Source organism: Herpailurus yagouaroundi, unplaced genomic scaffold, assembly GCF_014898765.1.
Source record: "Herpailurus yagouaroundi ecotype Mexico unplaced genomic scaffold, PumYag 188, whole genome shotgun sequence".
NCBI classification, from domain to species: Eukaryota; Metazoa; Chordata; class Mammalia; order Carnivora; family Felidae; genus Herpailurus; species Herpailurus yagouaroundi.
Genome location: NW_024412419.1, coordinates 19,520,037 through 19,543,982, shown reverse-complemented (window position 1 = coordinate 19,543,982; position 23,946 = coordinate 19,520,037). Strand labels below are relative to the sequence as shown.

Sequence of the window (23,946 nt, the reverse complement as noted above, 5' to 3'; positions counted from 1 at the left end):
TACACAATTCATTAACTTCGTTTGAATGTTAGAGCCACTTGTGATTATTTCTTTGTGTTTCTAATTTACAGTTAAAATTTATTTGTAACAAGTTAAAGGATAGTGGGTCTTTGTGTGGCTTTCCCTGCTGTTCACTCTGGCATCTTTTAGCATTTTTCTTCTTTTTTTAATTTGGTAATTGTAGGTCATTAGCATGCATATTGAGTTTGCCCGTACATGGTGGGAGTTCAAACACACAAAGACCCACTATTTGCACAGACTATTCTCACTGGTTTGGAATGGGCCGCCATGCTTTTCTAATGTTACCGCAACATGTATATTCATTACAATTCAGATAAAACTTGCTTATGTTTTGCTCTTATGTTTGATCTAATCCTAATCACAGTGAGCTCTTAACTGGTTCAGTACGTGATTTGCTCCCAAATATGCACTGTTTGCTCTGTTCCTTTCTAGTGTGCCATCATGAGTACCAATATTTAAATTCGTTTAAAGGCCAATAACTGGAAATAACCTTTTCTCTATTTTCTGTGTATTTCGGGGTGGGAGCAGTAACACATTGGGGAAGCTCTCTCAGAAAAGAGGAAAGCAGCCTGCTCCAGCAGTATATGCAAAGTGGGCTGGGTTTCTTCTGTCTCGGCTGCCCACAAACGAGTACTGCACTGTGGGAGTTCCCTTAGGGTCTGTGAGCTCTGGGCTAATCAAGATAGTGCATCATGTGCTGTAGCAGTCAGTTGTCACTTCTTTCTTGGTGACCTAAAAATGGATTCTTTTTGAGGAATGAAAGGCTCCCATCATTGACAGTTGAGACAGGAAAACCTTCCCTTGCTTAACGTTTGTACTACATTCTAAAGTCAGAATTCATGTTATCTATTTTAATTAGGTGACTGCCTGTTTCAGGTCACAAAAGGACACTGGTTGACGTTCTTCTTAATGTGTTTAGTAAAAATCATAAGGAATCCTTGAAGAGTTCAAATGCCCCTGATGCGGGCCTGTAGGCTCTATCTAGTCAGGAATGAGTTCAAGCAAAAGAATGATGTGTGAGAGCTGGCATTCTTCTATGTCCATGAAGATGCTTTGAGGCTGGAAGATTGATTTTACCATCCAGAATTCTCTGGCTAATATCTTGTCTTCAGACACATCGGCTACTTCGGCATAGGATTTTACTTGTTTTCCTTGAATGGAAAACACTTTAAAGATAATAAACATTATTATAAACAAGTAAATTGGAGAGTACTTAGCTGAAACAAAAAGGATTGTTAGTAGGCAGTATTAAACTATGTTTGAAAATCAATGAGACGTTTATGCAACTTAAAATGTTTACAAACTGCAGTGCAATCTACTGTTTATGAATGTCAGAGTATTATCAGGAAAAGTGTACATACAATCATAGAATCTTATTTCCTCACAGAGTTCTTTAAGAAGAGTGAAGTGTGTTTTTATATCTCTGAGTTTCAGTTAGAGGCATATTTTGTGCAATATTTATGTTAATGTGCCTATACATTGTGAATGAATAATTTCAGTCATTGCCTAAATCATAACTTTTTTTTTTTTGAGAAAGAATCAGTACTTTAGTTAGAACTTTACAAAGTTCAAATGTCTGTGTTTCAAAATGCTTATTAACATTACAGGGATGTATGATGATGTGTATGTGTGCTCCCTGGGGCAGGGATTTCTAGTTATTAGACCACCTCAATTTTTAGCATTTGGCATCATCATGATAACTTTTATAAAATATGACATTAATAGGAAAGCAATAATAACACTTTACAAAGTGGAATAACAGATTTGCCCGCAGTCACTAAAGGAGACAGCGCAAAGACTGAGTCCTTGTGAACTCACCTGATCTTCCAAATTGTACGGATTACTTGGTCTCACCTTGTATTTTCTGAACTCTCAGCTTTTGCACTCTTTGGGCGGGTTCGGGTTAAGTACAGTTACTTTAAATCTATTTTAAACCCTGGGGTTGGAAATCAGACCTGTTAATTAGCTGCATAGTTTGGTATAATATTTTCTCTTTATAATTTTGAATTTGGGCTTATCTAATACACTGGTAAATTATTTCAAAGGTATTTTTACAGCTCAAATTGTTTCACTATAACACTGATAAATATAAGTGACTAAGAATGACATTCAGGTGGAGCTTAGCATCTGTAATCAGTCCGAAAATAATGTATTTGTCAGGTACCCAGGAGCTAAATCAAATCACATAATGGCATATTTAAGCTGAATTGTTGGTCTGGAAAATAAAATTACTGTATTTACTGAAATACTACTCTTTGTGTAGGTATTTTGCCATATATTTGAGAGAAAGCTAAAAGTAAAGGAAATTGTATGACATGTAATAGTCCTTAAAAACGCATGCAGTCATTCCTTTGTAGTACCTCATATTCAGCCAAGTACTTGCTCTCTCCCTCATTCAGTATGGGAGGGCAGCTTTCAGTTTGCTTAGAAAGCAACTGTAGAAGGAAAGAGCTTATCAGGAACACAGAATCTTAAAATGGAATAAATCTGAACCCCGTGGGAAGTAAAGAATCAAAATACCTATTTATTTTTAAAAATACCTTTTATTTAAAGATTATAGTATGTGATAATCATTTTTAAAGTATGTGATTAAATCTCATAGGTTTTCCAGCAATGAAAAAATCAGTTGTAAAACCAAAGCTGATTTTTTAGAAAACTTGAAAATTTAAGTCAGTCCTACCCATTGCATAGGTTCCTCTAAAACTTTATCTTAAAGAGTCATTTTACAATAATACAACTATTAAAAAATGCAACTGCTGTTTTATTATTTTAAAATACAATAAGAAATACTAATAGTTTAAAAGAAAGTGGGGGAAGGAAAAGTAGAGAAAGAAATGCCAGTTCCAGTCCAAAGCTTTATTTGCCAAGTTTTCTTAGAATACATTTTACCAAGTTATAAACTCTTGTAAATAGAATCTATAATGGAAATACTGAGAGACTTTGCCTAAAGTGGCATTATTGGATGCTGCTGTGATGCTACTGTAATAAGTTATTAAATTGTTGCAAAGTGCTGTTTTTGCCTTAAATTTTTATTTTGTGTGTCTTGAAACTATAGTATTAAAGGTCTTGAGATTGTGCAGATGCTGGGCACGCTTGGCATGAGGTAATCTGTTTTTATTTTTACAAAGTTGTAATATAACTATGCAAGTGTGTTTATTAAAATGACACAAACTACATTACTTGTATTGTGTATTTCTTTTGAAGCATCCTTTAAAACTTATTTTTAAGTATTTGTATGTAGTCGTGATTGAATTTCTTTGGAATTTCTCTTTTTCCTTAATATGGTCTCTGGGTACAGGCCAATGAATTGTTTTATATCACAAGGGGCAAAAGAAATTTTAAATCGTCAAGCTTGAGATAGTTTGATCCAAAATAATCATATGTATCTCAAAAGCAAAAGACATTTTGATTTGAAAGTAAAAGACAATATCTAGGATAAATGGATAATGTTATTATTTACAATTTTTGCTCCACAACCTTTTCCTGAAAACATTGGAGGGAACTTACAAGTTGATACTCTTTGCAAACGTAGAATTAAACATTCTTAGTACAAAGTAACTTTAGTGAATGCTTGGAGGCACCAGAGTTAAGTAGAAGTTTACACTTAAGTAATCAAGTTGGTGCTTTCACCTTGAGTGCAACATATGGATCAAAATCCAACCCATCCATGAATATCTGCCATAAACCACCTCTTTCCAGAAAACGTTTCCTCGTCTCTGGAAAATCATTCAGCTAACTTACTGAGCATTTGCATAAGGCCAAGCAAAGGACTAACTTCTGAGAATATGAAAAAGAGTGTCAGTCCTTGGCTCAGGTAGTGTGTAGCTCTGTGAGGGGATCAGGCACATGCACAGATCATTCTAGAACAACATGCTAAGCACAGTGATAGGTATTTACTGGACACCAAGAGAGTACAGAGGAGGAGTACCTAATTCAACCATAGATTGGTGAATTAGAGGAGACCTCCCGGAGGTGGCAGCTGTGAGACCCATAAGGTAAATAGGAGTAAGGCAGATGGGGGGTGGGGTGGGGTGGGATGGTGGAGAGTATGACAAAGACAAGAAACAGCGGAGGAGGGGAGGGGACTCTATAAGCTGGAGTGGAAGTGCAAAGCCAGGAACAGTGAAACTCGGGGCTTGAGAGGCAGGCCAGGGGCTGAATCAGAGATTCTCTAGCTTGAATCAGAGATTCGTTGGGATCACCTGGGAAACTTTAAAAAACTATTGATGCCTGAGTCCTGATTTAAATGGTCTAAAGCATGGCCTGCGTGTGGGGATTTTTCAGAGCTTCCCAGATGATTCTGATACGTTGCCAAGGTGGGGGAAGAGTGACGAAACAGAGCTCAGAACCGTTTCTGAAGGAACATTGGCAGGAGTTGGGAACTGATTGGATGTGTAGGCAGGTGGAAGTGTCAGTTTGATTCCCAGATTTTATCTTGGTGACAGGCAGAATAGTGGTGCCACCGGCTACAGTAAGGAGTCACAGTTGGGGAAAGGAGGAGTTTGGTTTTGACTGCAAAGCACCAGTGGGGCACCCGGGTGGTCAGACAGGGTTGAGACCCACAGCAGCAGGATGTCAGCCGGTGGGGTGAAGGCAGATGGATGGTGCTGAGCCCGTGGAAGTAAATGAGATGACTCGGGGAGAATGAGTTCATGCTGGCCCTTTGAGGATGTCAACAGTTAAGGGTGGGGTAGCAAAGGGACCTGTGAAGGCAGGGAACAGGTTCTAGGAGAATAGTGAACAAAGCTCTGGCTGCACAACCATCGCCCATACCGGTAAAAAGAAAAAATGAAAAGTGCCCTTCATGGAGTACTTACTGATCTGGGTCCTTTTCTGAGGTTCCCTAATGTTTTACCTCATTATTATTTTCTTTTCACAGATCTGGCCATTAAAGCACAAGCTAAATAACTTGTCCAAGGTCACAGAGCCAGTAAGTGGGAGGGTTGGGTTCAAACCCACATGGTCTGGCTCCAGAGCCCATGCTCTTAAACCTCCCTTAGCGTGCGGTCACGGCCACCCTGTTAGTAGCAGTGAAGTTCCTGCACCACAGCCATCACTGGAACCAGTGAAAAGAAAAGAGAAGACACAGGCAGCCCTGTGTTTTCTCTCTGTAGAAGGTACACACGGAGAAGAGGCCAGGAGGCAAAGACTGAATGTGATAAACATGGACAGGAATCTTTAAGAATAGTGTCTGGGCACTGGGTGTTGTATGGAAACCAATTTGACAATAAATTTCATATATAAATTAAAAAATAAAATAAAATAAAATAAAATAATAACAACAAAAAAAAAAGAATAGTGTCTGGAAAGATAAAGCTGGACGTAATCACTTCTTTTGGTAACAGCTTTATTGAGATTCAAATCACATACCATACAATTTACCCACTTAAAGTGTACAGCCGAATGGTTTTTAGTTTATTCAGTGTTGTGCGACCGGCACCCGGGATGGTTAACTCCAGAACATTGCATCACTCCCAGAAGAAGTCCTGTGCCCTTCAGCTGTTGTCCTCCTATCTCGCTATACCGCCGCTGCGGGGAGCCGTAGGCAGCCACTGACAACCTCCTTGCCGTCTCCATGCGTATGTTTGCCCGTTCTGGACATATATAAATGGAATCATAAAACGTGTGGTTGGCTTGTTTTACTTAGCATGATGTTTTCGAGGTACATCCATGCTGTCTGTGTGTCAGTACCTCATTCCTTTTTATGACGAAGGCGTGTTCCGTTGTATTGGGCGCCACACTGTTTATCTGTTCTTTAGTTGGTGGACGTTGGGTTGTTTCTACTTTTTAGCTGTTAAGAACAAGCTGCTGTGAATGTTTGTGTACAAGTTTTGGGGCAGACATGTCTTGTCACATGTCTCTGTCAAACGGTAATTCTGTGTTTAACTTTTTGAGGAACTGCCAGACTGTTTTCCAAAGTAGCTGCACCGTTTTATTCCCACCAGCAGTGCACGAAGTTTCTGTTTCTCCATGTCCTTACCAACACTGGTTATTATCTGACTTTTTACTATGGCCATCCCTCTGGGTGTGGAGCGACAGATATCTCTCTGTGGTTTTGCTTGACATCTCCTCAGTGACTAATGATATTGAGCATCTTGTCATGTGTTTCTTGGCCATTTGCAGATCTTCATTAGAGAAATGTGTGTTTAGATCCTTTGCCTCTCGTTTGAGTCATTTGTCTTCATGCTTTAAACTTTGTTTTAAACAACAACGAATTATGAAACACCCTTGAGAGAGATGTCTCAATGCTGTTGTCAGAAGGCAAAATCACTTAGTCAAGGAAAAAAGCAGAGAGAGTGATGGAGTGAATGTGGGGGGAGTGCATTGGGAGGGTTGCTTTGAATCCCTGGCTCTTCCCACTCACTTGCTGAACCTTAGCCTCGCCCCTATAATGATGATAATACCTACATTGCAGATGAAACTCGGGGATTTCTGAAGTGCTAGGTCACTGTCTAACACGTACTAAGTGCTTGCTTTGTGCTGAGCAGTGGACTGAGTACTTCGGGTACGTGTCTGGGTTAGTCAGTGATGGAAGTTAGAACTCGAGTCCCAGTCTGACTCCAAAGCTCGTGCTCCTAGCCTCTGCCCACGCACCTTTCCATTAACTGAGAGCTGCTGTTACTCCAGATCATAAAAGCAGAACAACCATCACTTAATCCCAAGATTCAGGTGAGAAGAATGTAAGGAGAATTAGCTGTTTTCAGTACCTCCAGGCCGGTCAAGTTACATTTAAAGTATTAGAAGGACCTGCTACTAGGATCCCTGGGCCCCCAGCAGTCATATGATAACCTCCATGAAGTTAGGCAGGGCTACAGAGTGCGTGTGTCCTACACTGAGCACAGTGGGGCCGAGTGACCAGTTATGGAGTCGCAAACAGTTTGAAAGTATGGGCTGTGTGGTCATACCAGTGGGGAAAATTAGGAGTACAGCAAGCTGTTCAGTAACCATGAGAAAAAAAAATACACGTGCGCATGAAACCCCCCCAGGACAGTGGTGGTGTAGTAGCAGATGTATGACGTGAAGTGCTCAAGTGTCTGGAACAGTCAACATGAAATTGGCTATTGGACACAGCTACTCATTGCATATGTGACAGAGGAGAAGGTATGTAGGGACCCGTCGTCACTTAGACACAAAAATGAGTCAAAGGAGAGTGAGAACTCTGTTGGCATTTCCAGAGAAGTGCATTTGCGCCATTTGGCATTCAGAATACTTAACCTAAACCCCCTTTTTTCCTCTAGAATTCAGTCCAGCAAGCATGAGACCAGGTCAAGTTTATACACCCTGTCATCCATGTTTTGTCTCAAGGCGGATTGCAGTGTAAACACCATATAAAATGGCCTGGCATTTCAAAGTGTAAGACTTGAGCCAAGATGTAGGGGTTTAGTAGCTCTGAATTCTGTACTGCCTCTTCACCACCAACCTTTAGATTCTCTATATACAGTAGGGTTCAAAGTTGTATCAGTTCTTCAGAGGATTGATCAGAGGTGGTAAATCATCACACACATGTGCGTAACAATTATTTTGATTGTTAGGATTACATGCTATGTGTTCAGCGAACATGAAAAAACTTTCTCTTCATAATGTTCTGTATCTGGATGGCACGTTAATTCTCTCAGTTGAGTTAGTGATAGGAACTCTGGCAGTCTAGAAGGTGTTGCAAGTATCAGCCTGAAAGAACTACTCTCTGAGGCCGAGTCTCGGAGGCCCCTCTGTCTACTGTTAGGAGGTCTTCGCTCTCTTCTTCTTTTTTTTTTTAATGTTTGTTTATTTTTGAGAGAGAAGGAGACAGAGCTCAAGCAGGGGAGGGACAGAGAAAGAGGGAGACACAGAATCTGAAGCAGGCTCCAGGCTCTGCACTGTCATCACAGAGCCCAACAGGGGGCTCTAACCCACAAACCGTGAGATCATGACCTGAGCCAAAGTTGGACACTTAACTGACTCAGCCACCCAGGCGCCCCAGGAGGTCTCTACTTTCTTTTAGGCTTATGACCTATCACTGTAGATTCAAAAATAAAAATACAACCAACAACATTTTTCTTTCTCCACTTGTATTTATCAACAGAGTTGCTTTGGGAAGTTCTGGAATACTTCCATTTTCTGATAACCAAATCATTTGCTTTCTGACGGTCTGCAGCATCAGAATACAGTATTAACTTCTTCCCTTTTCATGCTTAAACAGGCAGCCTAACTCCTGGTGACAAAGAATTGACAGGCATCAAAGAGACACAGGGTTTTAAAACTTGTTCAACAATCCTTTAAATTTCCGGAAACAAAATCACAAATACCTGTGGCTTGCAAGTGGGACCTACTACCTGTTACATAGTTCGTATTCAATAAATAGTTGCCAAGTGCATAAAATGCTGTTCTTTTACAAAATAAGATATTCGATGATTTTCTAGTGCTCTGACAAAACTTCTGCATTAAAAGCAGCCTTCATAAAATGCACACAGCTTAGTCATCTGGATTTACTGCTAAAAATTGTCTTTTCACTGAGCGTCAACACAGTGAGACTGAAAACCATTATGTCAACCCTGGCTGCTGCTTCGGGCACAGAGAATAGCGTTGTTCAGTGACATCGCTCTTCTCACAATGGGCAAGGACTTTTCTGGGAGTTTATGACATAATCCGAACAAGCTCTCTTTGTATGAGTCGTCACAGACCATCTTTTGTCCTTCACCTTTTGGAGTCTTCGCGTCGCTCCCTCCTCTCCTCTCAGGCGTCTCTCATTTGCTTCTTGATCTTGTTTGCACTGTAATCTGCAATGGCCTCCCAACTCTGTGGGACACAGTTTATGTGGCTGTTATTCGTTATGCATAATTTGGCTGTCAGTCTCCGTGTCCTCTCACAAGTGGAGGTGGGGGGGGGGGTCTTGTGGCCCTGAGGACTTTGACCTGATAGTAGCGTGGTCTCTCATTTTTCTCATCTTCCCACCCTTCCTGTCTTCTAGGAAGAACTTACCAGGAAATTTTCATCATTCTCTCCAGCCACCTTAGTGAATATGATGTACTGTCTCCTGCAGCTCACAGTTTATCTTCGTATCACATTCTATAAATGCTTGCTGAAGACCTACTGTGTGTCAGCCACTAGGGATATAGCAGATGATAAAATAGGCAAAACTTCCTCCCCTCTTGGAGCTGACGTTTAAGTAGGGCAGGACAGAAAACAAACAAAATGAATAAATATGTCGTACCTTAGAAACATAAAGCAAGTTAGGGAAAGGGAGTGAGTGAAGGGTTGGTGGAAAGAGGATGGATCTGGACGGATTTCAAACAAGCTCCTCAGAGAAAGCCTCTCTGAAATGATGTCAGGTGAGCAAAGACTTCAAGGACATGAGAGATATCTGGAGAGAGCCATGTAAATAGCTGGAAGACCATTCTAGGCAGAGGGAACAGCACGTGCCAGGGCCCCAATCAGGAACGTGACGGTAATGCTTGAGGCCGGGGTGGCTGGAACAGAGGGAGAAGCAAGAGAGGCAGTGAGGACAGAGGGGACTGGGGAAATGGGGGAGACTACTTAAGTTCTTGGAGGCTGTTTGTAAGAACTTTGGCTTTGGCTGGGAGTGACAAGAACCCATCAAGGGGTTCTAATCAAAGGAAGGACATGATCCGATGTGCTTTAACAGAATAGTTCTAGCTTGCTAGATTAAAGCAGGGGTTGGGGCAGGGAAGGGCTCAGAACCAAGGAGACATATTCGGAAGCTAGATCAGTAATCCGGGTGAACAATGACGGCGCGATCAGAATGATTGTAGTGAACATAGTGAGAAGTGTCAGACTGTGGGTATATTCTGAAGGTAGATTCAACAGATAGGATTGAATGTAGGGGTGTGAGAAAAAGAAAAATATCAAGGATATCCCCAAAGATCTTGGCCCAGGCAAGCAGAGAGATGGAATCACCATTAAGTGAAGGCACATGATGAGAGAGGAAGGGTAGGAGAGACTATTAGGAGTTTGGTTTTGGATATGTTACTTTCACCCACCCTTAAGATAGGTAAGTGGAGATCCTGGGTAGGCAGTAGAACACAGTGAGATCCCGAGGATATATTCAGCCTGGAGTGTGCATTTGGGAGTATATCGGTGCATAGATGATACTTAAAGCCACAAGACTCGGTGGCACCACCAACGCTGTGAGTATGTGCAGAAGAGTTCTACGGCTGAGTCTTTGGGTTTCAACGTTAATTAAGTCTGTGGGTTGAGGAGGCGCTAGGAAAGGAGAGGAGGCGACTGCCAGTGCGGTAGGAGGACATGAGGTGAGGTGGTGACCTAGAAGCCAAGTAAAGGAGGATTTTAAAGAGGAGGGAGTGATCCACTGTCACAAATGCTTGTGATAGGTCAAGCAAATTGAGGTGGAAGGAGGAAGGTACATGGAGCTTTTAGGAACCTCTTCTTTAAACTACAACATTTAAAAGTTATTTTTTTATTATGTTTATTTTGAGAGAGAGAGACAGTGAGCAGGGGAGGGGCAGAGAGAGAGGGAGACAGAATCTGAAGCAGGCTCCAGGCTCTGAGCTGTCAGCACAGAGCCCGACGTGGGGCTTGAACCCACAGACCGTGAGATCATGACCTGAGCTGAAGTCGGTCACTTAACCGACTGAGCCACCCAGGTGCCTCTTGAAAATAATTTTAATGTTTAATTTTCCAGCTATATTCAGGAAATTTTTTTACACAATAGTTTTTGTTGAAAAAAGTGTTGTTGCCTTGTAGATATGTTCATTATATTAAACATGTTAATAGTGTTCAAATCTTTCATATTTACTCATTTTCATTGAGAGAGATATTACAGTTGACTACTTTGATTATAGATCTTTCAGATCTTTATTTTTCCTTCCTTCCTTCCTTCCTTCCTTCCTTCCTTCCTTCCTTCCTTCCTTCCTTCCTTCCTTCGTTCCTTCCTTCCAGAGGCAATTTTGTCAGTTTTTAATTTTACCTTTTGAGGCTCTCCAGTTAGTTGCAAATAAGATCAAAATTATTGTATCATCCTAAATGTTTATAACGTTTACATAGATCCTTGAAAGCCTATCTTGTCTGTTGCTAATCAAACCACCTCAGCTGCTTTTTAATATTTTGTAAATGTGTAGCTTTTTCCAACCTTTACTTCTTTTTTTTTTTTTAATATTTATCTATTTTTGAGAGAGAGATAGAGCATGAGTGGAGGAGGGGCAGAGAGAGAGGAAGACATAGAATCCAAAGCAGGCTCCAAGCTCTGAGCTGTCAGAACAGAGCCTGACACGGAGCTCGAACTCACAAACCGTGAGATCATGACCTGAGCCGGAGTTGGACACTTAACCAACTGAGCCACCCAGGCGCCCCTGCAGACTTTACTTACTTCACTTAGCACTATACCCTCTAGATCCATCCATGTTGTTGCAGATGGCAAGATTTCATTCTTTTTTATGGCTAATATTCCATTGTACATATATACCACATCTTCTTTATCCATTCATCAGTCGATTGACACTTGGGTTGCTTCCATAATATGGCTATCATAAATAATGCTGCAGTAAACCATCAGGGTACATTTATCTTTTTGGTTTGGTGTTTCCATATTCTTTGAGTAAATAGTAATGGAATTCCTGGACCATATGGCAATTTTATCTTTAATTTTTTGAGGAACCCCCATACTGTTTCCCACAGTGGCTACACCTGTTGTTTCTTGTGTTTGCTTTCAACCATTTTGACAGGTGTGAGGGGATATGTCATTGTGGTTTTGATTTGCATTTCCCTGATGATGAATGGTATTGAGCATCTTTTCATGTGTCTGTTTGCCATCTGGATATCTTCTTTGGACAAATGCCTTTTCAGGTCCTTTGCCCATTTTTTATTAGATTATTTGGGGGGTTTTAGTGTTGAGTTGTGTAAGTTCTTTATAAATTTTGGATACTAGCCCTTTATCAGATAGGTCATTTGCAAGTATCTCTTCCCATTCATTAAGTTGTCTTGTTATTTTGTTGATTGTTTCTATTTCTGTGCAGAAGTTTTTTATTTTGATGTGGTCCCAATAGTTTATTTTTGCTTTTGTTACCCTTGCCCCAGGAGACATATCTAGAAAAAAAGTTGCTGTGGCCAATGTCAGACAGATTACTGCCTGTACTCTCCTCTAGGATTTTTATGGATTCAGGTCTCATATTTAGGTCTTCAATCCATTTTGAGTATATTTTTGTGTATGGTATAAGAAAATGGGCCCTTTTCATTCTTTTGCATGTAGCTGTACAATTTTCCCAACACCATTTGTTGAAGAAACTGTCTTTTTTCCCATTGAATATTCTTGTCTCCTTTGTCAAAGATAAATTGACCATTTAATCATGGGTTTACTTCTGGGCTGTCCTGTTCCATTGATCAATGTGTCTGTTTTTGTGCCAGTGCCATACTCTTTTGATTACTACAGATTTGTAGTTTGTCTTAAAATGTGGGATTATGATACCTCTGGTTTTGTTCTTTTCAAGATTGCCTTGGCTACTTAGGGTCTTTCATGGTTCCGTACAAATTTTAGGATATTCTAGTTCTGTGAAAAATGCTGTTGGTATTTTGTTAGGGATTGTATGAAATCTGTGGATTACTTTGAGTAGTAGAGACATTTTAACAATATCTGTCCTCCCAATCCATGAACATGGAATATATTTCCATTTGTGTCATCTTCTATTTCTTTCATCAGTTTTTTTAAAAAATTTTTTTAATGTTTATTTTTGAGAGACAGAGTGTGAGCAGGGGAGGGGCAGAGAGAGGGGGACACAGAAGTCGAAGCCGGCTCCAGGCTCTGAGCTGTCAGCACAGAGCCCAACGCGGGGCTTGAACCCACAAACTGTGAGATCATGACCTGAGCCGAAGTCGGATGCTTAACTGACTGAGCCACCCAGATGTCCCTTTCATCAGTGTTTTATAATTTTGAGAGTACAGGTCTTTCACCTCTTTGGTTAAGCTTATTCAAAGAGGGTTTTTTTGAATAAAAAAACTGATGAATGGTATAATTGTAAATGGGATTATTAATTTCTCTTTCTGCTACTTCATTATTAATGTATAGAAATGTAACAGATTTCTGTATATTAATTTTGTATACTGTGAATTCATTTATCAGCTCTAGTAGTTTTTTGGTGGAGTCTTTAGGGTCTGTAAATAGTGAAAGTTGTACTTCTTCCTTATCAATTTGGATGCCTTTTATTTCTTTTTCTCGTCTGATTGCTATGGCTAGGACTTAGTATAGTATATACTAAGTATATAGTATATAGTATATACTATAGTATATAGTATATAGTATCCAGTACTATATTGGATAAAAGTGGTAAGAGTGGACATCCTTGTGTTGTTCCTGATCTTTGGGGAAAAGTTCTCAGTTTTTCACCATTGAGTATGTTAGCTATGGGTTGATGTGATATATCATATTGATTGATTTGCAAGTATTGAACCACCCTTGCATCTCAGGAATAAATCCCACTCAATTTTGGTGAATGATTTTTTTTAATGTATTGTTGGATTTTGTTTGCTAATGTTTTGTTGAAGATTTTTACACTTATGTTTATCAGAGACATTGGCCTATAGTTCTTTTCTTTTGTAGTGTCTGTCCAGTTTTAGTATCAGGGTAATACTGGCCTCAAAAATTAGTTTGGAAGTTTTTTGTCCCCTTCTATTTTTTTTTTTTTTTAATGTTTTATTTTTGAGACAGAGACAGAGCATAAGCAGGGAGGGGTAGAGAGAGAGCGAGACACAGAATCCAAAGCAAGCTTCAGGCTCTGAGCTGTCAACAAAGAGCCCAACATCGGGCTCAAACTTACAAACCGCAAGATCATGACCTGAGCCGAAGTCGGATGCTCAACCGACTGAGCCACCCAGACGCCCCTACTTTTTTTTTTTTTAGTTTATTTATTTATTTTGAGAGAGACAGAGACAGTGCAAGTGAGGGTGGGGTAGAGAGAGGGAGAGAGAATCCCAAGCAGGCTCCATGCTGTCAGAACAGAGCCCAACATGGGGCTTAAACCCATGAATTGTGAGATCATAACCTGAGCCAAAATCAGAAGTCAGATGCTTAACCGACTGAGCCACCAGGCGCCTCTCCCCCTTCAATTTTTTTTTTTTTTTTTAATAATTTGAGAAGAAGAGGTATAAGTCTTCTTTAAATGTTTGGTAGAATTTACCACCTGTGATGCCATCTGGTCCTGGACTTTTATTTGTTGGAAGAGTTTTTGATTACCAGTTCAATTTCATTGCTGGTAATTGGTCTGTTTAAATGTTCTGTTTCTTCCTGATTCATATTTGGGAGGTTATATGTTTCTGGGAATTTAATCCATTTCTTTTAGGTTGTCCAATATGCTGGCACATAATTTTTCATAATATTCTCTTATAATCTTTTGTATTTCTGTGGTGTCAATTGTTATTTCTCCTCTTTCATTTGTGATTTTGAGTTCTCTCTTTCTCTCTCTCTCTCTCTCTCTCTCTCTCTCTCTCTCTCTCGATGAGTCTGGCTAAAGGTTTATCAATTTTGTTGATCTTTTCAAAGAACTAGCTCCTGGTTTCATTGATCTGTTCTATTAATTTTTAGATTCTATTTCACTTATTTCTGCTCTAATCTTTATTATTTCCTTCCTTCTGCTGGTTTGGGGTTTGTTTGTTCTTTTTTATAGTGCCTGTAGGTGTAAGGTTAGGTTGTTTGAGATTTTTTCCTGCTTCTTAAGGTAGGCCTGTATTGCTATGAACCTCCTTCTTAGAACAGCTTTTTGCTGTACCCCGAAGATTTTTGGACAGTTGTGTTTTTATTTTCATTTGTCTCCATGTACTTTCTTATTTCCTTTTTGATTTCTTGGGTGACCCATTCATTGTTTAGTAGCATATTATTGAACCTCCATATATTTGTGTTTTTTCTGCATTTTTTTCTTGTGGTTTACTTTTTTTTAACAGCTCTTTTTAAAATAAAGTTTATTTATGTATTTATTTTGAGAGAAGAAAGAGAGCATGAGCAGAGTAGGGGCAGAGAGAAAAGATCCCAAGCAGACTCTGTGCTATCAGCCTGACACAGGGCTTGAACCCACAAACTGTGAGATAATGACCTGAGCTGAAATCAAGAGTTGGACACTTAACTGACTGAGCCACCCAGGCACCCCCTCTTGTGTTTGATTTCTAATTTCATAGTATGCAGTCAGAAAAGATGGATGGTGCAACTTCAGTCTTTTTTAATTTGTTCAGAGAACTTGTGTTGTAGCCTAACATGTCATCTATTCTGGAGAATGTTCAATGTGCATTTGAAAAGAATGTGTAGTCTGCTGTTTTAGGATGGAATGTTCTGAATATATCTGTAAGATCCATTTGGTCCAGTGTGTCATTCAAAGCCATTGTTTCCTTGTTGATTTTGTGTTTGGTTGCTCTATCAATTGATGTAAGTGGAGTGTTAAAGTCCTCTACTGTTATCGTGTTACTATTGATTTCTTCCTTTATGTCTGTTATTAGCTGCTCTATGTATTTGAGCACTCTCATTTTGGGTACATAAATGTTTACACTTGTTATATCTTCTTGTTGGATTGTGCCCTTTAAGATTATGTGGTCTTTCTTTGTCTCTTGTTACAGTCTTTGTTTTAAAGTCTATTTCATCTGATATAAGCATTGCTCCCTACCTTTCTTTTCATTTCCATTTGTATGATAAAAACTTTTACATCCCTTCACTTTCAATATGCATGGTCTTTAGATCTGACGTGAGTCTCACAGGCAACATATAGATGGGTCTTGATTTTTTTTTTTTAATTTTATTTAGTTAACATACAGTGCTATATTGGTTTCAGGAGTAGAATTCAGTGATTCATCACTTTACATACATTGTGTTATCCTATGTCTTTTATTGGAGTGTTTAGTCCATTTACATTCAAAGTAATTATTGATAGGTATGTACTTATTGCAGTTTTGTTACTTTTTTATATTTGTTTTATAGTTCTTTATTTCTTTCGTCTCTTGCTCTTCTCTCACAGTTTCCTAGCTTTCTATTCTTGGATTCCTTTCTCTTTATTTTTTGCATATCTGTTACCAGTTTTTTGTTTTTTGGTTACCATTACGTTTGTATGTAACATCTTATACATATAGCAGTCTATATTAAGCTAATGGTCAGTTAAGTTTGAACCCATTCCAAAAGCACTACATTTTTGGGGTGCCTGGGTGGTTCAGCCAGTTGAGCCTCCAACTCTTGACTTTGGCTCAGGTCATGATCTCATGGTTTGAGTTCAAGCCGCACATTGGGCTCTGCACCAACAGTGTGGAGCCTGTTGGGGTTTCTGTCTCCCTCTCTCTTTGCCCCTCCCCTGCTTGTACTCTATCTCTCTCTCAAAAAACAAATAAAAATAAAAAAAAAATCACCACATTTTTACCCCTTTCCTCCCACGTTTTAGGTATATGGTGTCATACTTTACATCCTTTTATTTTGGGAATCCCTTGACTGATTTTTGTTTTTATAGATATACTTAATTTTACTGCTTTTGTGCTTCCTACTTTTCTTCCTCCTGCTTATGGTCTTTCCTTTCCACTCAAGAGAGTCCCCTTTAACATTTCTTGTAAGGCGGGTTTAGTAGTCATGAATTCCTGTAACTTTTGTTTGTCTGGGAAACTCTTTATCTCTCCTTCTATTTGAAATGATAGCCTGGCTGGATAGAGTAGTCTTGGTTGCAGGGTTGTTTTTTTTCAGCACTTTGAATATATCATGCCACTCCCTTTGGCCTGAAAAGTTCTTGCTGAAAAATAGGCTGATAGTCTTATGGGGTTTCCTTTGTATGTAACTATTTTCTTTTCTTTTGCTGCTTTCAAATTTTTTAATTTTTAAAAAAAATTTTCAATGTTTATTTTTTAGAGAGAGAGTGCACAAGTGGGGAAGGAGCAGAGAGTTGGGGGGGGGGGGGGACACAGAATCTGAAGCAGTCTCCAGGCTCTGAACTGTCAGCACACAACCTGACATGGGGCTCAAACCCACGAACAATGAGATCATGACCTGAGCCAAAGTCGGATGCTTAACCAACTGAGCCACCCAGGTGCCCTGTAAAATTCTCTCTTTATCACTGTTTTTTTACCATTTTAATTATTATGTCTTGGTGTGGACCTCTTTGAGTTGATTTTGTTGGAGTCTTTCTGCCTCTGGAATCTGGATTTCTGTTTCCTTCCCCAGATTCATGAAGTTTTTAGCTATTATTTCCTCAGATAAATTTTCTGTCCCCTTTTCTCTCTTTTTTCCTCTTGGGATCCCTATAATGTAAATGTTATCACACCTGATGGTGTCACTGAGTTCCCTTCTATTCTTACTTTTTATTACTGTTTTTTCTTTCTCTTGTTCAGTGATAATGCTTTCCATTACTCTGTCCTCCAGGTCATGCTTCCTCTGGTCTACTTTTTATTCCCTCTAGTGTACTTTGTTTTTGTTTTTAAACTTATTTATTTATTTTGAGAGAGAGAGAGAGAGCGAGCACATGCAAGCCGGGGAGAGGCAGAGAGAGACGCAGAGAATCTCAAGCAAGCCCCACACTGTCAGCACAGAGCCCGATACGGGGCTCAAACTCATGAGCCATGAGATTATGACCAGCCAAAAGCAAGAGTCAGATGTTTTAACCAACTGAGCCACCCAGGCACCCCCCGCCCCACTTCTAGTATATTTTTAACTTCAGCTATTAAGTTCTCCATCTCTCACTGGTTCTTTTTTTGTGTTTTCTCTCTTTGTTGAGGGTCTCATTGAGGTCCTTGACTCTTTTCTCAAGTCCATTGAGTCTCTTTATGACCATTACTTTAAATTCTTTATCAGGCATATTACTCATCCCTGGTTTGTTTAGTTCTCTTGCTGTGAGTTTGTCCTGTTCTTTCGTCTGGTACATAGTCTTCTGTCTCCTTATTATGTCTGACTCTGTGTGTCTGTTTCTATGTGTTAAGGTCAACTATGTCTCCTGCTCTTGAAAGTAGTGGCCTTATGAAGATGAAGTCCTGTAGTGCTCTGCAGCACAACGTCCCCTGTTCACTAGAACCTGGCACTTCAGGGATGTCTCCTGTGTGTGTTGTATGTGCCCTGCTGTTGTGGCTGAGCTGTGTTTGCCTTCACTCCAGTCATCTACAGTAGCTCTATCTGTTGTGGACAGGGTTTGGCCCCTGTGTTGTTAGTGGGCCAGTCTGAGGCCATCTTGGGCTTAAGTTGAGTCAGGCCAGTCATTTGCCAGAGCTGCGAAGCACTGTACTGTAGGGCTTTCTCCCTGTGTTGTCCCCCGAGAAGCTTTCACTGGTGGGTGGGGCCTGTAGTCAGACCAGATTTCTGCCCCCAGCCCACTGCTGGGGCCGAAATGGAACTGGTATGTGTGGTTTTCTTCCCCTCTCCCTGGGGCAGGAATCACTTTGGGGTGGTGCTGACCCTTCTTGGGGCTGCTTGCACACTACCGTGTTTGGGCACCACTTTGGATGGATTCCTATTGAGGCCAGGGTCAACCTGAGGGGTGGGTCCACAGGAGAACACAAGGGTGGGCCCCCGGTGTTGGTAAGCTAGATGGAGAATATTTTCAATGTGCTGATTCCCACAGGTGTTCGTGTATCCAGGCTTGGGGGGCAATGGAGAGAAATGGTCCCACCGGCTCCTTTGCCCTTGGAGAAGTCTCCCAAAGATCCCTGTCCCTCCAACACACATTCTGAAATTAGTAAATAAATCTCCTTCCTATATATTCCAGGAGTTTTTCAAACTGCTGTTTCTATGCTGTTTCTCAGTGGGGCTGTTTGTTGTGCTGTCTCTATAAGCGTGGGGACTCAGTTTCCTATCACCCTCTGGCTCCCTCAGAGCCATGCCCGCTGATTTTTACAGTTCCAAGTGTTAAGCCCCACTGATTGTAAGAACTCTCAAACTTCATCCCCTCTGGTTTTCAAAACCCAATTTTATGGGGATTCATCCTCCGAGTGAGGGTCCCCTGTGCCTGGGATGCCTGGGGTGGAGTTTGCTTCTGGCCCTTCTCTTTGCCCACAGCATCCCTACCTCCCAAGGACAGTCCTGTAGGTCAGTTTTGGCTCCCGACCAAGTCTCTGCCCTTGTAGCTCTTTTCAGTGTGGCTTCTTCTCTACATTTTTCTATGGAGACTCTGTTCTGCCAGTCTTCCTGTTGTTTTCTGGGTTATTCACACTGGTATGGGTGTTATCTAGTTGTTTATGTGGGGCGGGGTGAGTAGGATCCTCCTACTCTGCCATCTTCCCCAACATCTAGCTGAATTTTAAAATCCAATCTAGAGTTTTATTTTAACTGACAGTTAAGCAATTTACTCTTATTGGAATAATGGAATACTCCTATTTATAGCTATCTTATTATATATTTTTTATTTACCATGAATTTTTTTCTTATTGTTGTTCTGCCTATACATCTATTGCTTTGATCAAATGTACTTCCTTTCTTTCCCTTTACTGGTTTGGAAGTTATGGTTTCAATGTCTATTCTTTGAGTAGTTACCTTTGCATTTCTAACATATGTGTTTGTCTCCACAAAGTCTAAATTTCATATTTATCTTACTTCTAATCAGTGCAGGTGGGATGCTTTATCTGTAAGGATTCTCCCCTATTTCTCATGTTACTGCTTTTTTGTGTTTAAAAAAGTTAGTTTTAGGTAAATTTAAAATCCACCTTGAATTTATACTTTTTTAAGTAAGCTCCATGTCCAGTGTGGAGCTCAAAGCAGGGCTTGAACTCACAACCCAGAGATCAAGAGTCGGATACTCAACTGACTGAGCCATCCAGACACCCCCCCGCCCATGTTGAATATATACCCACTATCAGGTATATTGTTATTTTAGATCATCAATGATTATTTTGAGTCTTCACATATTTACTAGTATTTTCACTCACCCTTCCCTCCCTCCCTCTCTTCTTCCTTCCTGTCCTCTGTCCCTTCCTTCCTTCCTTCCTTCCTTCCTTCCTTCCTTCCTTGCTTCCTTCCTTCCTCTCCACCACTCCTTACTCTTTTTTCCTTCTTATTCAATATCCTTCTTCCAAAAACACACCTCTTTATAGTTCCTTTAGTCAACGTATTAGTAGTAAATGCTTTCAAACTTTGCCTAAAAATGTCTTTGTCTTCCTTACCCACAAAAGGTAGTATAATTAGAATTCTGATTTGACAGTTATTTTTGCTCAGTACCCCCTGTTGTTGTGTGGAGATGTGTACAGTCAGTCTGATTGCCCTTCCTGTGTAGTTATTCTGCTTTTTATTTCTCTTTTTTTTTTAATTTTAATTTATTTATTTTGGGAGAGAGAGAGTGCAGGCAAGCAAGTCAGAGAGAGAAGGAAAGAGAGAATCCCAAGCAGGCTCCATGCTGCCAGCACAAAACCTGACACAGGGCTCGATCCCACAGAACCTTGAGATTATGACCTGAGCCCAATCAAGAGTTGGACACTTAACTGACTGAGCTACCCAGGCACCCCTCTTTCTAACTGTTCTAATCATTTTTTTTTCTCCTTGGTGTTTTGCAGTTTAGGTATGGATTTATTTTTATTTTTTTCCCTAATCAGGAGTCATTTTTCCTTCTGAGTATGTGGAGGTCTATCTTTCATCAGTTCTAGGAAATCTCAACCATTATAATCTCTATATTACTTCTCTCCATTTTTTCTGTTCTCCCCTCCTGGACTCCCATTAGATGTATGTTGGACATTGTCATTCTGTCCTCTATTCTCCTAACCTCCATTTTATGTTTTCCATCTTTTTGTCTTTCTAAGCTGCATTCCTTTTTTTTTTTTTTTTTTTTTTTAAAGAGAGAGAGACAGAGTGTGAGTGGGGGAGGAGTAGAGAGAGAGGGAGACACAGAATCTGAAGCAGGCTCCAGGCTCTGAGCTGTCAGCACAGAGCCTGGCACGGGGCTCGAATCCACAAACGGCAAGATCATGACCTGAGCCGAAGTCAGATGCTTAACCGACTGAGCCACCCAGGTGCCCGTAGGCTGCGTTAATTTCTACATCTGTCTTCAGATTTACTAATCCTTTCCTCAGATATGTTTGAACAGCTATGTGTTATTATTTCCATAAGATTTGCCATTTTTATTAGTTTCTTTTTCAAATTTTTTTTAACGTTTATTTATTTTTGAGATAGAGAGAGACAGAGCATGAACAGGGGAGGAGCAGAGAGAGAGGGAGACACAGAATCCAAAACAGGCTCCAGGCTCTGAGCTGCTAGCACAGAGCCCGACGTGGGGCTCAAACTCACGGACCGTGAGATCATGACCTGAGCCGAAGTCGGACGCTCAACCAACCAAGCCACCCAGGCGCCCCTAGTTTCTTTTTCAAATCTGCCTATTCTTTTTTATAGACTCTGTGGTTTCAACCCTTCATATGTCTTGAGTTATTTTTTAAATAGACATATTTTTACTTTTTTTTTTTTTTTTTTTTTAATTTTGTTTTTTTACCTTATTTTTTTGGGTTGTTTTTTTTTTTTTTTTTTTTTTTTTTTTTCAAGATTTTAAGTCATCTCTATATCCAATGTGGGGCTCAAACTCACAACCCTGAGATCAAAAGTCACATGCAGTGCCAAGCGAGCCAACTGGGTGCCCCTCTTGGGGTCCTTTCTAATCATCATTTTTTATTTATGGTGGATCATTCCTTATTTCTTGTAATTTTTTATGTTGAGCTCATCTTTAGTGACACTTGGCTTTTACGTGGAAATCCTGTGACACCAAGGTTGTGAGGGAGACCCTCTGGACAGTTGTACATTTTCTTTGGCCAGGCACCCTAAGGGTATCACCAACCAGGGACCAACTTTTCTGGTAATCCATCAGTTGTAGAATCCTTGAACTCCAAATTTATGAGACGCGAGCCCAGCAATTCTAATGTTCTCTGCCCAGCGGAGACTAAAAGGTCTCCTGTCCTCTCTTTTCTGGCAGAAGGAGTGTTTTCCCGTTTACCCTGTAGTCTTCAGGCTCCTGCCAGAGCCTCCTCTCATCGGCCAAACGTGGGCAGAGGCCAAGTGAAGTAGGAGCTTACATAAGCAGGCTGTGGGGTTGACCTCCCTGCAGTCCAGAGCAGAGGAAAGGTGACAAACAGGTCTGGGACCAACCCGGTAGTCCACCATTTGGCAAATATTTCCTGGCTCCCGTGGTCAAAACACTGTGCTGAGTCTGATGTAGAACTGTGTGAGACACAGCCGCTGACCTCCAGTGGGAGCGACAGCCATACTAACACTACAGAGATGAACTACGATGCAGGTGACCTCGTGGGAAGTGTTAAATACAGACGCAGACTACCCCGGAAACACAAAAGAGAGGCGGTCTGGGGGTAGGTGGGACAGGGCATAGGAAGGTTTCCCCCAAGTAGGATCGCGTGAGCTGCACCTCGAAGGGTAAGATGGCTGTGTGTGGAGAAGCAGGCCACGGACAGTGTGCATAGCGTGTCCAGCACCTCTTGAGGACTGAACCCGGGCCAGGGTGGCCGAAAGGTGGGCTGCATGGTCAGAGGTGAGGCTGCAAATGGAGGCCGTGGGTGGATTATGGAGACTCTGGAGCCCTGTGCTGCTGAGCTAGGACTTCATTCTGCAAATAGCAGAAGCCACTAAAACATTGTTCGGGAAGGAATGTAATAAAAAATCAGTGGCTGGCTTGAGCTGTTCAATAGAAATGGAATGAAAGTCCCAAATGCAGCCCAGATGGAATCTAAGATTTCCCAAAGGCCACATTTTAAAAAGTAAAACATGAAATTAAAACTTGAATAATTCTTTGGGTCAGCTCAGCGTTATGCGAAATAACTACCATTTAATATGTAATCAACGTAAGAATTTTTAGTGCATTATTTTACATTCTGGATTTTTTTATATTAGGTCTTTGAGATCTGGTGCGTAGTTTACACTTAGAGCACTTCTCTGTTTGGAGCAGCCACCACAGTTCAAATGCTCAATAGCCACGTGTTGCTAATGGCTACCATGTTGTACAGTGTGGGGAGGATGGCAAGGGGCAAAAGGAAAGGGTCAGTTAAGGATGCTGGCTTCAGGAAGAAACAGGATTTCCTCATCCCCTGACACAGGAAGGAAGTACAGGGATGAGTGAGCAGGGAGATGAAAGGCAGGAAGTAAAAGGGGCCACCACCTTTCTTTCTTTTCCCTGACATAAGAGGTAAGAACATCTGAAAGTGAGAATCAGGGTCACGTTGAAAACTTGAAGAGAACAGAAGTTTAAGAACCACTGTAATGAAATGCAAAGGGGTCGGTCAGAGGTGGAGTATAAGGATTGTCCTCACATCCACCCTGATGGAGCTAATGTCATGCATGTTCTCACCTTAGAAATGATAAAATATCTGGGACTTTTCCTATTATTCCGAGGTACAGAACAGTTAGAGAGGCCGATGCTTGTGGGTTTTAATGTAAATCAGTGTTTCCCCAAGTGCGATGGACCTATCCCTGTGATATACTACGTGATGGCACACAAAATAGTACCTTCGGAGACTTATTTTTTTCTAATGGTTATATTTATTTTAGTGAGTATTAGAAGACACGTAACCAGTACATAAAACCCATGGTTGCCCAAATATGTAACTCAAACATGAGTAAATTTATTAAAAAGTATGACATAAAAGTAGAGACAGAATGTGGATGTGGCAGAATGTCAGTGACTGGAATTTGTAGAACCCTAGTGCCTAGTGCGAGGGTGGGGTAACCTTAGAAACTGCGCCGATGGCTTCCATCAGAGTCCGCTCGTTCCTCTGCCCGGTGACCCCGGCTTGCATCATGAGAGCCACTTGCCACTCAGTGCCCAGCCATTGCCTCCAGCCTCCTGGCTACACACAACCTAGTCAGACAGGTGTCTATATTAGCCGCCTGGGCTCAGAACACTTAGCTTTCCTGCAGTGCTCTCCCGCAGAACAGAATAAAATACAATCCCCAGAAAAGCTCGATAATTTTGAACATGACAGTGGCACCATAACGTCTTCTTGCCTTATTCTATTTTTGTTTTACTGTGAGAATAATTTTTTTAAGCTGTTGGCAACATG

The 23,946-nt window shown here is 40.8% G+C and overlaps 1 protein-coding gene across 18 annotated transcripts in view; it reads left to right on the top strand.

The window, feature by feature from the left end:
* ITSN2 (intersectin 2) overlaps positions 1–23,946 on the top strand; it is a 158,460-nt gene that overhangs the window by 107,204 nt on the left and 27,310 nt on the right. The gene's annotated exons all lie outside the window — the stretch shown is intronic.